Consider the following 16,698-nt stretch of genomic DNA (forward strand, 5'->3'; position numbering starts at 1 on the left):
ACAAGCCGAGGCAGATCCTCGGCAGAGAGAAACCCTTTTTCACACATGCAATCCGGAGAAGGTGAGTCCTGTTACCTACATCCATACAAACAGACAAACAAAAGTGTAAGTCTGGATGTGTTTTGCAGGTGTCAGGGGACTCAACCACTTGTCATCAATGTCACTCAACACTACACATGTCATAGGTCTCTATATACTAAAGAAATTCACAACACAAGTTATATCAAGAAAGCAAGCTGTACCCAATCATGCAGCCATCGATTAGACCAAGAGCATTGAGAGAATACCATTATCAAAATTAAGATTTCTCTTTTACCCATTAATCATTAGAAGTGATAGTCCAGAGGACATTTATCCCAAAAGATGAAAGCAAATAAAGTCCCGAATACAGAGCTCCTATGTTAACAATACCTACAGCATACTAGTAGTCATACCCTATCTGCCCCAAGTAGTAAGCCAGGGTTTACCATACATCATGAAGCCAAGTAGATTATTTAGTACATAAGCCACAGGTTCAGATGTGTAACCATTCTGATGAGATCAAATAACGGCATGTAGTCTGTACAAGTAATGCATATTCCACAAGCATTTATCTCTTATGTGCTATGTAATCATTAGTGAAAAGCAAAGGGTTTTATAATAGAGCTCCATTATCCAAATTAAAGACATTGTGCAACCATATCAGGTAAAAACAGAAATTCAAATATACATGGCACCTGTGAAGAAGGCGCACCGATCATATAGTAAGCAATAGAGCCATGATCACAAAACATACCCAAAGGGCTAAGTGAGGGACCTGAGCTTAAAGCAATACACAAGCAGACTAGTGAGTGTGTGCCACTCACCCCAAATTTGTCTTGATTTATAGCAAATCCTCAGTCGAGGCATCTTCATGCATCAGCAGCCCATGTGGCCTCTCATCATTGCAGGCATATAGTGGAGCCTTCTATAGAGCTGTCCAAAAGCAAAAAGGGCACCATCATCTTCTCTGTGTAGTGTTACCCATCTCCTCATTCTAGAGCCAGAGTTAGGTTTAATATGATAACAATAAAGTTACTCAAATTGTGTTAACCAATAAGTTATATTTTGGGACTCCTCCAAGTCAAAGTATATAGCCTGGTGCCCACATTAAAGTAAAAAGGTTATCCCAAGCAATAAATAAAAAAGATTTGACATTATGAGACAGGTATGATGTGTGTATTGTGTGTGTGTGTGTGTGTGTGTTCTATAGCAATAAAAAAGCCAAACTCATTTATGGTCTCCAGATGAAAATCTTCAAGAATGATTTCTTGGAGTCACTACGTGGTTTACGTGAGCACGATCCATCTTTTAGAGAGGTCTGGCACGCTGTACGCGAAGCTAAAAAGAAATCTCAATTCATACCAAAAAATGAATAAAACAGAAATTCTAGCCTTTAGTCATTAAGTGACCCAATATAGGGTTAAAGAACATGTTCAACACTACCCACAAGTTCCCAAAATTCTATGAGAAACAGGTTAGAAAATTCAAGGGTCCAATAAAAACCCTTAGTTTAGAAAAATATTAGGTAGCAAAATTGTATAAGTTAAGAGAGATATAGGGGTGTGTTTGTGTACCCACCCCTGACCCGGGCATAGGCTCCGCAGCACAAGTGGAGCGATAGGCTACCACTTGCGTGGATAGCCTATTGCCCACCAAAAGATATTGATGTGTGAAGACTGAGTAGAATGGGAAGCCTTAGTTAGGCTCTTTGGCAAGGTTTGCCATACATATATATTCCAGTTGGAATCCACTGGCTATGTTGCCAGGTAAATGTAGTGACCTGCATGTAAACCCTTAAACAGAGAAGAAAAGAGTATTTTTGAAGGTAGAGACCACCTATAACTAGCCCACCAAAGGCACTATGGCTATGAGTCAAGCTCCAACCTCAATCTAAACAAGCAATTATATCTTTAAGACTATCAGCCAGAGGCACATTGATGGCGAGAATTGTTTGAAGACTTTCCTTATCCTTATCTAGCTCAGCCAAAAGCTTAACCCAATCATTAAAGGACAGGAGTTGTAGAAGAGAGCCATGTTGGCACGGCTCTTGTCGAACCAAGGACACGATAATATCTTGTGCTTCTTCGGTCTTGATGCATGCCAAAACATGCTGGCACGCTTTTGACGATGAATGGTCAGGAGGAATCTGTGACCCTCTGAAAAGGGGTAAAATCTATGAGACATAAAACATAGTATTAGTCAAAATAAAGGTACTGTAGAAGCTAGACTTCCTAAAACCAGCCAACATAAGGGCACCACGGCTGTGAGCCAAGCTCCAACCTCAATCGGCATACAATTCAATCTTTAAGACTATCGGCTAAAAGCACAATGATAGCGAGAATTGTATAAATACGGCTCAGGTATAAAGAGTTTGAGTATGAGTATGTGGACTATCTCCAAAGAGAGTAGCCCCTATAGCTAGAGTGTGTGTTTTTGTTTTGAACATAATACAATACCCTACAGCTGAATACCAAATTCAAAAGACACTCTATACTCAAGATATGAATGGAAATATGATATATTTCATCATCTGTGTAATATGTCATGTTTTTGGAGCACTGAGTGTCTCAAGTAAAACTTCAAGATGAGATTTAGATCTAGTGAGAGAAAAAAAACACAACAAGCCGAGGCAGATCCTCGGCAGAGAGAAACCCTTTTTCACACATGCAATCCGGAGAAGGTGAGTCCTGTTACCTACATCCATACAAACAGACAAACAAAAGTGTCAGTCTAGATGTGTTTTGCAGGTGTCAGGGGACTCAACCACTTGTCATCAATGTCACTCAACACTACACATGTCATAGGTCTCTATATACTAAAGAAATTCACAACACAAGTTATATCAAGAAAGCAAGCTGTACCCAATCAATGCAGCCATCGATTAGACCAAGAGCATTGAGAGAATACCATTATCAAAATTAAGATTTCTCTTTTACCCATTAATCATTAGAAGTGAAAGTCCAGAGGACATTTATCCCAAAAGATGAAAGCAAATAAAGTCCCGAATACAGAGCTCCTATGTTAACAATACCTACAGCATACTAGTAGTCATACCCTATCTGCCCCAAGTAGTAAGCCAGGGTTTACCATACATCATGAAGCCAAGTAGATTATTTAGTACATAAGCCACAGGTTCAGATGTGTAACCATTCTGATGAGATCAGATAACGGCATGTAGTCTGTACAAGTAATGCATATTCCACAAGCATTTATCTCTTATGTGCTATGTAATCATTAGTGAAAAGCAAAGGGTTTTATAATAGAGCTCCATTATCCAAATTAAAGACATTGTGCAACCATATCAGGTAAAAACAGAAATTCAAATACACATGAAGAAGGCGCACCAATCATATAGTAAGCAATCAAGCCATGATCACAAAACATACCCAAAGGGCTAAGTGAGGGACCTGAGCTTAAAGCAATACACAAGCAGACTAGTGAGTGTGTGCCACTCACCCCAAATTTGTCTTGATTTATAGCGAATCCTCAGTCGAGGCATCTTCATGCATCAGCAGCCCATGTGGCCTCTCATCATTGCAGGCATATAGTGGAGCCTTCTATAGAGCTGTCCAAAAGCAAAAAGGGCACCATCATCTTCTCTGTGTAGTGTTACCCATCTTCTCATTCTAGAGCCAGAGTTAGGTTTAATATGATAACAATAAGGTTACTCAAATTGTGTTAACCAATAAGTTATATTTTGGGACTCCTCCAAGTCAAAGTATATAGCCTGGTGCCCACATTAAAGTAAAAAGGTTATCCCAAGCAATAAATAAAAAAGGTTTGACATTATGAGACAGGTATGATGTGTGTATTGTGTGTGTGTGTGTGTGTGTGTGTGTGTGTGTGTGTGTGTGTGTGTGTGTGTGTTCTATAGCAATAAAAAAGCCAAACTCATTTATGGTCTCTAGATGAAAATCTTCAAGAATGATTTCTTGGAGTCACTACGTGGTTTATGTGAGCACGATCCATCTTTTAGAGAGGTCTGGCACGCTGTACGCGAAGTTAAAAAGAAATCTCAATTCATACCAGAAAATGAATAAAACAGAAATTCTAGCCTTTAGTCATTAAGTGACCCAATATAGGGTTAAAGAACATGTTCAACACTACCCACAAGTTCCCAAAATTCTATGAGAAACAGGTTAGAAAATTCAAGGTTAGAAAATTCAAGGGTCCAATAAAAACCCTTAGTTTAGAAAAATATTAGGTAGCAAAATTGTATAAGTTAAGAAAGATATAGGGGTGTGTTTGTGTACCCACCCCTGGACCCGAGCATAGGCTCCGCAGCACAAGTGGAGCGATAGGCTACCACTTGCGTGGATAGCCTATTGCCCACCAAAAGATATTGATGTGTGAAGACTGAGTAGAATGGGAAGCCTTAGTTAGGCTCTTTGGGAGTGTTTGCCATACATATATATTCTAGCTAGAATCCACTGGCTATGTTGCCAGGTAAATGTAGTGACCTGCATGTAAACTGTTAAACAGAGAAGCAAAAGAGTATTTTTGAGGGTAGAGACCACCTATAACTAGCCCACCAAAGGCACTATGGCCATGAGTCAAGCTCCAACCTCAATCTAAACAAGCAATTATATGTTTAAGACTATCAGCCAGAGGCACTGTTTGAAGACTTTCCTTATCCTTATCTAGCTCAGCCAAAAGCTTAACCCAATCATTAAAGGACTGGAGTTGTAGAAGAGAGCCATGTTGGCACTGCTCTTCTGGAACTGAGGACACGATAATATCTTGTGCTTCTTCGGTCTTGATGCATGCCAAAACATGCTGGCAGGCTTTTGACGGTGAATGGTCTCAGGAGGAATCTCTGACCCCCTGAAAGGGGTAAAATCTATGAGACATAAAATCTATGAGACATAAAATCTATGAGACATAAAACATAGTATTAGTCAAAATAAAGGTACTGTAGAAGGTAGACTTCCTAAAACCAGCCAACATAAGGGCACCACGGCTGTGAGCCAAGCTCCAACCTCAATCGGCATACAATTCAATCTTTAAGACTATCGGCTAAAAGCACAATGATAGCGAGAATTGTATAAATACGGCTCAGGTATAAAGAGTTTGAGTATGAGTATGTGGACTATCTCCAAAGAGAGTAGCCCCTATAGCTAGAGTGTGTGTTTTTGTTTTGAACATAAAATACCAAATTCAAAAGACACTCTATACTCAAGATATGAATGGAAACATGATATATTTCATCATCTGTGTAATACGTCATGTTTTTGGAGCACTGAGTGTCTCAAGTAAAACTTCAAGATGAGATTTAGATCTAGTGAGAGAAAAAAAACACAACAAGCCGAGGCAGATCCTCGGCAGAGAGAAACCCTTTTTCACACATGCAATCCGGAGAAGGTGAGTCCTGTTACCTACATCCATACAAACAAACAAACAAAAGTGTAAGTCTGGATGTGTTTGGCAGGTGTTAGGGGACTCAACCACTTGTCATCAATGTCACTCAACACTACACATGTCATAGGTCTCTATATACTAAAGAAATTCACAACACAAGTTATATCAAGAAAGCAAGCTGTACCCAATCAATGCAGCCATCGATTAGACCAAGAGCATTGAGAGAATACCATTATCGAAATTAAGATTTCTCTTTTACCCATTAATCATTAGAAGTGAAAGTCTAGAGGACATTTATCCCAAAAGATGAAAGCAAATAAAGTCCTGAATACAGAGCTCCTATGTTAACAATACCTACAGCATACTAGTAGTCATACCCTATCTGCCCCAAGTAGTAAGCCAGGGTTTACCATACATCATGAAGCCAAGTAGATTATTTAGTACATAAGCCACAGGTTCAGATGTGTAACCATTCTGATGAGATCAAATAACGGCATGTAGTCTGTACAAGTAATGCATATTCCACAAGCATTTATCCCTTATGTGCTATGTAATCATTAGTGAAAAGCAAAGGGTTTTATAATAGAGCTCCATTATCCAAATTAAAGACATTGTGCAACCATATCAGGTAAAAACAGAAATTCAAATATACATGACACCTGTGAAGAAGGCGCACCGATCATATAGTAAGCAATAGAGCCATGATCACAAAACATACCCAAAGGGCTAAGTGAGGGACCTGAGCTTAAAGCAATACACAAGCAGACTAGTGAGTGTGTGCCACTCACCCCAAATTTGTCTTGATTTATAGCGAATCCTCAGTCGAGGCATCTTCATGCATCAGCAGCCCATGTGGCCTCTCATCATTGCAGGCATATAGTGGAGCCTTCTATAGAGCTGTCCAAAAGCAAAAAGGGCACCATCATCTTCTCTGTGTAGTGTTACCCATCTCCTCATTCTAGAGCCAGAGTTAGGTTTAATATGATAACAATAAGGTTACTCAAATTGTGTTAACCAATAAGTTATATTTTGGGACTCCTCCAAGTCAAAGTATATAGCCTGGTGCCCACATTAAAGTAAAAAGGTTATCCCAAGCAATAAATAAAAAAGGTTTGACATTATGAGACAGGTATGATGTGTGTATTGTGTGTGTGTGTGTGTGTGTGTGTGTGTGTGTGTGTGTGTGTGTGTGTTCTATAGCAATAAAAGAGCCAAACTCATTTATGGTCTCCAGATGAAAATCTTCAAGAATGATTTCTTGGAGTCACTACGTGGTTTATGTGAGCACGATCCATCTTTTAGAGAGGTCTGGCACGCTATACGCGAAGCTAAAAAGAAATCTCAATCCATACCAGAAAATGAATAAAACAGAAATTCTAGCCTTTAGTCATTAAGTGACCCAATATAGGGTTAAAGAACATGTTCAACACTACCCACAAGCTCCCAAAATTCTATGAGAAACAGGTTAGAAAATTCAAGGGTCCAATAAAAACCCTTAGTTTAGAAAAATATTAGGTAGCAAAATTGTATAAGTTAAGAAAGATATAGGGGTGTGTTTGTGTACCTACCCCTGACCCGGGCATAGGCTCCGCAGCACAAGTGGAGCGATAGGCTACCACTTGCGTGGATAGCCTATTGCCCACCAAAAGATATTGATGTGTGAAGACTGAGTAGAATGGGAAGCCTTAGTTAGGCTCTTTGGCAGTGTTTGCCATACATATATATTCTAGCTGGAATCCACTGGCTATGTTGCCAGGTAAATGTAGTGACCTACATGTAAACTGTTAAACAGAGAAGCAAAAGAGTATTTTTGAGGGTAGAGACCACCTATAACTAGCCCACCAAAGGCACTATGGCCATGAGTCAAGCTCCAACCTCAATCTAAACAAGCAATTATATCTTTAAGACTATCACCCACAGGCACATTGATGGCGAGAATTGTTTGAAGACTTTCCTTATCCTTATCTAGCTCAGCCAAAAGCTTAACCCAATCATTAAAGGATAGGAGTTGTAGAAGAGAGCCATGTTGGCACGACTCTTGTCGAACCAAGGACACAATAATATCTTGTGCTTCTTCGGTCTTGATGCATGCCAAAACATGCTTGCAAGCTTTTGACGGTGAATGGTCAGGAGGAATCTCTGACCCTCTGAAAAGGGGTAAAATCTATGAGACATAAAACATAGTATTAGTCAAAATGAAGGTACTGTAGAAGCTAGACTTCCTAAAACCAGCCAACATAAGGGCACCACGGCTGTGAGCCAAGCTCCAACCTCAATCGGCATACAGTTCAATCTTTAAGACTATCGGCTAAAAGCACAATGATAGCGAGAATTGTATAAATACGGCTCAGGTATAAAGAGTTTGAGTATGAGTATGTGGACTATCTCCAAAGAGAGTAGCCCCTATAGCTAGAGTGTGTGTTTTTGTTTTGAACATAATACAATACCCTACAACTGAATACCAAATTCAAAAGACACTCTATACTCAAGATATGAATGGAAAGATGATATATTTCATCATCTGTGTAATACGTCATGTTTTTGGAGCACTGAGTGTCTCAAGTAAAACTTCAAGATGAGATTTAGATCTAGTGAGAGAAAAAAAACACAACAAGCCGAGGCAGAGAGAAACCCTTTTTCACACATGCAATTCGGAGAAGGTGAGTCCTGTTACCTACATCCATACAAACAGTCAAACAAAAGTGTCAGTCTGGATGTGTTTTGCAGGTGTCAGGGGACTCAACCACTTGTCATCAATGTCACTCAACACTACACATGTCATAGGTCTCTATATACTAAAGAAATTCACAACACAAGTTATATCAAGAAAGCAAGCTGTACCCAATCAATGCAGCCATCGATTAGACCAAGAGCATTGAGAGAATACCATTATCAAAATTAAGATTTCTCTTTTACCCATTAATCATTAGAAGTTATAGTGCAACCATATCAGGTAAAAACAGAAATTCAAATATACATGGCACCTGTGAAGAAGGCGCACCGATCATATAGTAAGCAATAGAGCCATGATCACAAAACATACCCAAAGGGCTAAGTGAGGGACCTGAGCTTAAAGCAATACACAAGCAGACTAGTGAGTGTGTGCCACTCACCCCAAATTTGTCTTGATTTATAGCAAATCCTCAGTCGAGGCATCTTCATGCATCAGCAGCCCATGTGGCCTCTCATCATTGCAGGCATATAGTGGAGCCTTCTATAGAGCTGTCCAAAAGCAAAAAGGGCACCATCATCTTCTCTGTGTAGTGTTACCCATCTCCTCATTCTAGAGCCAGAGTTAGGTTTAATATGATAACAATAAGGTTACTCAAATTGTGTTAACCAATAAGTTATATTTTGGGACTCTTCCAAGTCAAAGTATATAGCCTGGTGCCCACATTAAAGTAAAAAGGTTATCTCAAGCAATAAATAAAAAAGGTTTGATATTATGAGACAGGTATGATGTGTGTATTGTGTGTGTGTGTGTGTGTGTGTGTGTGTTCTATAGCAATAAAAAAGCCAAACTCATTTATCGTCTCGAGATAAAAATCTTCAAGAATGATTTCTTGGAGTCACTACGTGGTTTATGTGAGCACGATCCATCTTTTAGAGAGGTCTGGCACGCTGTACGCGAAGCTAAAAAGAAATCTCAATTCATAAAAGAAAATGAATAAAACAGAAATTCTAGCCTTTAGTCATTAAATGACCCAATATAGGGTTAAAGAACATGTTCAACACTACCCACAAGTTCCCAAAATTCTATGAGAAACAGGTTAGAAAATTCAAGGGTCCAATAAAAACCCTTAGTTTAGAAAAATATTAGGTAGCAAAATTGTATAAGTTAAGAAAGATATAGGGGTGTGTTTGTGTACCCACCCCTGACCCGGGCATAGGCTCCGCAGCACAAGTGGAGTGATAGGCTACCACTTGCGTGGATAGCCTATTGCCCACCAAAAGATATTGATGTGTGAAGACTGAGTAGAATGGGAAGCCTTAGTTAGGCTCTTTGGCAGTGTTTGCCATACATATATATTCTAGCTGGAATACACTGGCTATGTTGCCAAGTAAATGTAGTGACCTGCATGTAAACTGTTAAATAGAGAAGCAAAAGAGTATTTTTGAGGGTAGAGACCACCTATAACTAGCCCACCAAAGGCACTATGGCCATGAGTCAAGCTCCAACCTCAATCTAAACAAGCAATTATATCTTTAAGACTATCAGCCACCAGCAGAGGCACATTGATGGCAAGAATTATTTGAAGACTTTCCTTATCCTTATCTAGCTCAGCCAAAAGCTTAACCCAATCATTAAAGGATAGGAGTTGTAGAAGAGAGCCATGTTGGCACGGCTCTTGTCGAACCAAGGACACGATAATATCTTGTGCTTCTTCGGTCTTGATGTATGCCAAAACATGCTGGCACGCTTTTGACGGTGAATGGTTAGGAGGAATCTCTGACCCTCTGAAAAGGGGTAAAATCTTTGAGACATAAAACATAGTATTAGTCAAAATAAAGGTACTGTAGAAGCTAGACTTCCTAAAACCAGCCAACATAAGGGCACCACGACTGTGAGCCAAGCTCCAACCTCAATCGGCATACAATTCAATCTTTAAGACTATCGGCTAAAAGCACAATGATAGCGAGAATTGTATAAATACGGCTCAGGTACAAAGAGTTTGAGTATGAGTATGTGGACTATCTCCAAAGAGAGTAGCCCCTATAGCTAGAGTGTGTGTTTTTGTTTTGAACATAATACAATACCCTACAGCTGAATACCAAATTCAAAAGACACTCTATACTCAAGATATGAATGGAAACATGATATATTTCATCATCTGTGTAATAAGTCATGTTTTTGGAGCACTGAGTGTCTCAAGTAAAACTTCAAGATGAGATTTAGATCTAGTGAGAGAAAAAAAACACAACAAGCCGAGGCAGATCCTCAGCAGAGAGAAACCCTTTTTCACACATGCAATCCGGAGAAGGTGAGTCCTGTTACCTACATCCATACAAACAGACAAACAAAAGTGTCAGTCTGGATGTGTTTTGCAGGTGTCAGGGGACTCAACCACTTGTCATCAATGTCACTCAACACTACACATGTCATAGGTCTCTATATACTAAAGAAATTCACAACACAAGTTATATCAAGAAAGCAAGCTGTACCCAATCAATGCAGCCATCGATTAGACCAAGAGCATTGAGAGAATACCATTATCAAAATTAAGATTTCTCTTTTACCCATTAATCATTAGAAGTGATAGTCCAGAGGACATTTATCCCAAAAGATGAAAGCAAATAAAGTCCTGAATACAGAGCTCCTATGTTAACAATACCTACAGCATACTAGTAGTCATACCCTATCTGCCCCAAGTAGTAAGCCAGGGTTTACCATACATCATGAAGCCAAGTAGATTATTTAGTACATAAGCCACAGGTTCAGATGTGTAACCATTCTGATGAGATCAGATAACGGCATGTAGTCTGTACAAGTAATGCATATTCCACAAGCATTCATCTCTTATGTGCTATGTAATCATTAGTAAAAAGCAAAGGGTTTTATAATAGAGCTCCATTATCCAAATTAAAGACATTGTGCAACCATATCAGGTAAAAACAGAAATTCAAATATACATGGCACCTGTGAAGAAGGCGCACCGATCATATAGTAAGCAATAGAGCCATGATCACAAAACATACCCAAAGGGCTAAGTGAGGGACCTGAGCTTAAAGCAATACACAAGCAGACTAGTGAGTGTGTGCCACTCACCCCAAATTTGTCTTGATTTATAGCGAATCCTCAGTCGAGGCATCTTCATGCATCAGCAGCCCATGTGGCCTCTCATCATTGCAGGCATATAGTGGAGCCTTCTATAGAGCTGTCCAAAAGCAAAAAGGGCACCATCATCTTCTCTGTGTAGTGTTACCCATCTCCTCATTCTAGAGCCAGAGTTAGGTTTAATATGATAACAATAAAGTTACTCAAATTGTGTTAACCAATAAGTTATATTTTGGGACTCCTCCAAGTCAAAGTATATAGCCTGGTGCCCACATTAAAGTAAAAAGGTTATCCCAAGCAATAAATAAAAAAGATTTGACATTATGAGACAGGTATGATGTGTGTATTGTGTGTGTGTGTGTGTGTTCTATAGCAATAAAAAAGCCAAACTCATTTATGGTCTCCAGATGAAAATCTTCAAGAATGATTTCTTGGAGTCACTAAGTGGTTTATGTGAGCACGATCCATCTTTTAGCGAGGTCTGGCACGCTGTACGCGAAGTTAAAAAGAAATCTCAATTCATACTAGAAAATGAATAAAACAGAAATTCTAGCCTTTAGTCATTAAGTGACCCAATATAGGGTTAAAGAACATGTTCAACACTACCCACAAGTTCCCAAAATTCTATGAGAAACAGGTTAGAAAATTCAAGGGTCCAATAAAAACCCTTAGTTAAAAAAAATATTAGGTAGCAAAATTGTATAAGTTAAGAAAGATATAGGGGTGTGTTTGTGTACCCACCCTTGACCTGGGCATAGGCTCCGCAGCACAAGTGGAGCGATAGGCTACCACTTGCGTGGATAGCCTATTGCCCACCAAAAGATATTGATGTGTGAAGACTGAGTAGAATGGGAAGCCTTAGTTAGGCTCTTTGGCAGTGTTTGCCATACATATATATTCTAGTTGAAATCCACTGGCTATGTTGCCAGGTAAATGTAGTGACCTGCATGTAAACTGTTAAACAGAGAATCAAAAGAGTATTTTTGAGGGTAGAGACCACCTATAACTAGCCCACCAAAGGCACTATGGCTATGAGTCAAGCTCCAACCTCAATCTAAACAAGCAGTTATATCTTTAAGACTATCAGGCAGAGGCACATTGATGGCGAGAATTGTTTGAAGACTTTCCTTATCCTTATCTAGCTCGGCCAAAAGCTTAACCCAATCATTAAAGGATAGGAGTTGTAGAAGAGAGCCATGTTGGCACGGTTCTTGTTGAACCGAGGACACGATAATATCTTGTGCTTCTTCGGTCATCTTGATGCATGCCAAAACATGCTGGCAGGCTTTTGACGGTGAATGGTCAGGAGGAATCTCTGACCCTCTGAAAAGGGGTAAAATCTATGAGACATAAAACATAGTATTAGTCAAAATAAAGGTACTATTGAAGCTAGACTTCCTAAAACCAGCCAACATAAGGGCACCACGGCTATGAGCCAATCTCCAACCTCAATCGGCATACAATTCAATCTTTAAGACTATCGGCTAAAAGCACAATGATAGCAAGAATTGTATAAATACGGCTGAGGTATAAAGAGTTTGAGTATGAGGTTGGAGCTTGAATCATATCCATAGTGCCTTTGGGTGGGCTAGTTATAGGTAGTCTACCTTCAAAAATACTCTTTTGCTTCTCTGTTTAATGGTTTACATGTAGGTCACTACATTTACCTGGCAACATAGCCAGTGGATTCCAACTGGAATATATATGTATGGCAAACATTGCCAAAGAGCCTAACTAAGGCTTCCCATTCTACTCAGTCTTCACACATCAATATCTTTTGGTGGGCAATAGGCTATCCATGCAAGTGGTAGCCTATCGCTCCACTAGTGTGGAGCCTATGCCCGGGTTAGCGGAGGGTACACACACACACACACACCTATATCTCTCTTAACTTATACATTTTTGCTACCTAATATTTTTCTAAACTAAGGGTTTTTATTGGACCCTTGAATTTTCTAACCTGTTTCTCATAGAATTTTGGGATCTTGTGGGTAGTGTTGAACATGTTCTTTAACCCAATATTGGGTCACTTAATGACTAAAGGCTAGAATTTTCGTTTCATTCATTTTTTGGTATGAATTGAGATTTCTTTTTAGCTTCGCGTACAGCGTGCCAGACCTCTCTAAAAGATGGATCGTGCTCACATAAACCACATAGTGACTCCGAGAAGTCATTCTTGAAGATTTTCATCTGGAGACCATAAATGAGTTTGGCTTTTTTATTGCTATAGAACACACACACACACACACACACACACACACACAATACACACATCATACCTGTCTCATAATGTCAAATCTTTTTTATTTATTGCTTGGGATAACCTTTTTACTTTAATGTGGGCACCAGGCTATATACTTTGACTTGGAGGAGTCCCAAAATATAACTTATAGGTTAACACAATTTGAGTAACTTTATTGTTATCATATTAAACCTAACTCTGGCTCTAGAATGAGGAGATGGGTAACACTACAGAGAGAAGATGATGGTGCCCTTTTTGCTTTTGGACTGCTTTATATAAGGCTCCAGTATATGCCTGCAAAATGATGAGAGGCCACATGGGCTGCTGATGCATGAAGATGCCTCGACTGAGGATTTGCTATAAATCAAGACAAATTTGGGGTGAGTGGCACACACTCACTAGTCTGCTTGTGTATTGCTTACTCAGGTCCCTCACTTAGCCCTTTGGGTATGTTTTGTGATCGTGGCTCTATTTCTTACTATGATCGGTGCGCCTTCATCACAGGTGCCATGTATATTTGAATTTTTGTTTTTACCTGATATGGTTGCACAATGTCTTTAATTTGGATAATGGAGCTCTATTATAAAACCCTTTGCTTTTCACTAATGATTACATAGCACATAAGAGATAATTGCTTGTGAAATATGCATTACTTGTACAGACTACATGCCGTTATCTGATCTCATCATAATGGTTACACATTTGAACCTGTGGCTTATGTACTAAATAAACTACTTGGCTTCATGATGTATGGTAAACCCTGGCTTACTACTTGGGGCAGATAGGGTCTGACTACTAGTATGCTGTAGATATTGTTAACATAGGAGCTTTGTATTAGGGACTTTATGTACCAAATAAACTACTTGGCTTCGTGATGTATGGTAAACCCTGGGGTAGATAGGGTCTAACTACTAGTATGCTGTAGGTATTGTTAACATAGGAGCTCTGTATTTGCTTTCATCTCTTTGGGATAGATGTCCTCTGGACTTTCACTTCTAATGATAAATGGGTAAAAGAGAAATCTTAATTCTGATAATGGTATTCTGTCAATGCTCTTGGTCTAATCAATGGCTGCATTGATGATTGGGTACAGCTTGCTTTCTTGATATAACTTGTGTTGTGAATTTCTTTACTATATAGAGACCTATGACATGTGTAGTGTTGAGTGACATTGATGACAAGTGGTTGAGTCCCCTGACACCTGCAAAACACATCCAGACTAACACTTTTGTTTGTCTGTTTGTATGGATGCAGGAAATAGGACTCACCTTCTCTGGATTACGTGTGTGAAAAAGGGTTTCTGTGCCGCCAAGGATCTGCCTCGGCTTGTTGTGTTTTTTTTCTCTCAGTGAGCTTCAATAGTACCTTTATTTTGACTAATACTATGTTTTATGTCTCATAGATTTTACCCCCTTTTTAGAGGGTCAGAGATTCCTCCTTACCATTCACCGTCAAAAGCCTGCCAGCATGTTTTGGCATGCATCAAGACCAAAGAAGCACAAGATATTATCGTGTCTTCGGTTCGACAAGAGTCATGCCAACATGGCTCTCTTCTACAACTCCTCTCCTTGAATGATTGGGTTAAGCTCTTGGCTGAGCTAGATAAGGATAAGAAAAGTCTTCAAACAATTCTCACCATCAATGTGCCTCTGCTTGATAGTCTTAAAGATATAATTGCTTGTTTAGATTGAGGTTGGAGCCATAGTGCCTTTGGTGGGCTAGTTATAGGTAGTCTACCTTCAAAAATACTCTTTTGCTTCTGTGTTTAACGGTTTACATGCAGGTCACTACATTTACCTGGCAACATAGCCAGTGGATTTCAACTGGAATATATATGTATGGCAAACATTGCCAAAGAGCCTAACTAAGGCTTCCCATTCTATTCAGTCTTCACACATCAATATCTTTTGGTGGGCTATAGGCTATCCACGCAAGTGGTAGCCTATCGCTCCACTTGTGCAGAGCCTATGCCGCCCCAGGTTAGGGGTGGGTACACACACACACACCTATATCTCTCTTAAGTTATACAATTTTGCTACCTAATATTTTTCTAAACTAAGGGTTTTTATTGGACCCTTGAATTTTCTAACCTGTTTCTCATAGAATTTTGGGAACTTGTGGGTAGTGTGAACATGTTCTTTAACCCAGATTGAGGTTGGAGCTTGACTCATAGCCATAGTGCCTTTGGTGGGCTAGTTATAGGTAGTCTACCTTTAAAAATACTCTTTTGCTTCTGTGTTTAACGGTTTACATGCAGGTCACTACATTTACCTGGCAACACAGCCAGTGGATTTCAACTAGAATATATATGTATGGCAAACATTGCCAAAGAGCCTAACTAAGGCTTCCCATTCTATTCAGTCTTCACACATCAATATCTTTTGGTGGGCTATAGGCTATCCACGCAAGTGGTAGCCTATCGCTCCACTTGTGCGGAGCCTATGCCGCCCAAGTTAGGGGTGGGTACACACACACACACACACCTATATCTCTCTTAAGTTATACAATTTTGCTACCTAATATTTTTCTAAACTAAGGGTTTTTATTGGACCCTTGAATTTTCTAACCTGTTTCTCATAGAATTTTGGGAACTTGTGGGTAGTGTGAACATGTTCTTTAACCCAATATTGGGTCACTTAATGACTAAAGGCTAGAATGGTTGTTTCATTCATTTTCTGGTATGAATTGAGATTTCTTTTTAGCTTCGCGTACAGCGTGCCAGACCTCTCTAAAAGATGGATCGTGCTCACATAAACCACGTAGTGACTCCAAGAAATCATTCTTGAAGATTTTCATCAGGAGACCATAAATGAGTTTGGCTTTTTTATTGCTATAGAATACACACACACACACACAATACACACACACACACAATACACACATCATATCTGTCTCATAACATCAAATCTTTTTTATTTATGTGGATGTATAGATGTGAATGTGGAATGTGGATGTATAGATGTGGATGTATGGGAATGTGGATGTGGATGTATGTGAATGTGAATTTAGATGTAGATATATAGATGTGAATTTAGATGTAGATATATATAGATGTGAATGTGGAATGTGGATGTGGATGTATGTATGTATGTGGATGTGGATGTGGATGTGGATATGGATGTGTATGTATGAATGTGGATATGGGATGTGGATGTATAAATGAAGATGTGAAAATGGAGATAAGCATGTAGATGTGGATGTATGGATGTGAATGTGGATGTGGATGTGGATGTATGGATGTGGATATGGATGTGAATATATGATATGTGATGTGAACCACATAGCCTCACATGCAGCTATG

The sequence above is a fragment of the Cibotium barometz genome, chromosome 19, assembly GCF_041138505.1.
Source record: "Cibotium barometz isolate CiBa-2024 chromosome 19, ASM4113850v1, whole genome shotgun sequence".
Lineage (NCBI taxonomy): Eukaryota > Viridiplantae > Streptophyta > Polypodiopsida > Cyatheales > Cibotiaceae > Cibotium > Cibotium barometz.